We start from the raw sequence: 1,359 nt of genomic DNA, 5'->3' as shown, positions 1-1,359 counted from the left end.
CCTTGGACAGATCAGAGACTAAGTTTGCTAAATTAGAGGTATTTTGTTCAAAATTCTCTGTCTGTTGCTGAGTGGATGATGGAAAAGGCTTGCTATTGCTAAACCTGTTTCTTCCACCATTATTAAAGCCTTGTTGAGGCTTTTGTTGATCCTTCTATGAGAGATTTAGGTGATTTCTCCATGAGGGGTTATAGGTGTTTCCATAAGGTTCACCCATGTAATTCACCACTGCTATTGCTGGGTTTTCAGGATCATAAGCTTCTTCTTCAGAAGATGCCTCTTGAGTACTGTTGGATGCAGCTTGCATTCCATTCAGACTCTGAGAAATCATATTGACTTGCTGAGTCAATATTTTATTCTGAGCCAGTATGGCATTCAGAGTATCAATTTCAAGAACTCCCTTCTTCATAGGCGTCCCATTACTCAAAGGATTCCTCTCAGAAGTGTACATGAACTGGTTATTAGCAACCATGTCAATGAGTTCTTGAGCATCTGCAGGCGTTTTCTTTAGGTGAATGGATCCACCTGCAAAAGTATCTAATAACATTTTAGCCAATTCAGATAGACCATCATAGAATATATCCAGGATGGTCCATTCTGAAAGCATGTCAGAAGGACACTTTTTGGTCAGTTCTTTATATCACTCCCAAGCTTCATAGAGGGATTCACCTTCTTTCTGTCTGAAGGTTTGAACATCCACTCTAAGCTTACTCAGCTTTTGAGGAGGAAAGAACTTCGCTAAGAAAGCCTTGACCAGCTTATCCCAAGAGTTCAGGCTATCCTTAGGTTGAGAGTCCAACCATATTCTAGCTCTGTCTCTCACAGCAAAAGGGAAAAGCATGAGCCTGTAGACTTCAGGATCTACTCCATTAGTCTTAACAGTATCACAGATCTGCAAAAATTCAGTTAAGAACTGAAAAGGATCTTCAGATGGAAGTCCATGAAACTTGCAGTTCTGTTGCATCAAAGAAACTAATTGAGGTTTTAGCTCAAAATTGTTTGCTCCAATGGCAGGAATGGAGATGCTTCTTCCATGTAAATTGGAATTAGGTGCAGTAAAGTCACCAAGCATCTTCCTTGCATTATTATTATTTTCAGCTGCCATCTCCTCTTCCTGTTCGAAAATTTCTGAAAGGTGCTTGCTGGATTGTTGTAATTTAGCTTCTCTTAGTTTCATCTTCAGAGTCCTTTCAGGTTCTGGATCTGCTTCAACAAGAATGTTCTTGTCCTTGCTCCTACTCGTATGAAAAAGAGGGACAGAAAAATAATAATAGGGATCCTTTTTACCACATGTATAGAGGTTCTCCTGTGTGAGTAGAAGAAGAAAAGAATGTAATGTAAAGAAAGAAACACGAGGGT

General features: G+C 39.6%; 1 non-coding gene across 1 annotated transcript; it reads left to right on the top strand.

Moving 5' to 3' along the window:
- The first annotated feature begins 601 nt into the window (after positions 1-601).
- On the top strand, positions 602-709 carry LOC148567632 (small nucleolar RNA R71). Its single transcript, XR_015883089.1, has one exon. It is a non-coding gene; the product is annotated as a small nucleolar RNA R71 (small nucleolar RNA).
- Positions 710-1,359: the final 650 nt, after the last annotated feature.

The sequence above is a fragment of the Arachis ipaensis genome, chromosome B4 (genome assembly GCF_059453495.1).
Source record: "Arachis ipaensis isolate K30076 ecotype BB chromosome B4, ASM5945349v1, whole genome shotgun sequence".
NCBI lineage: Eukaryota > Viridiplantae > Streptophyta > Magnoliopsida > Fabales > Fabaceae > Arachis > Arachis ipaensis.
This window is presented reverse-complemented; position numbering and strand designations above follow the sequence as displayed.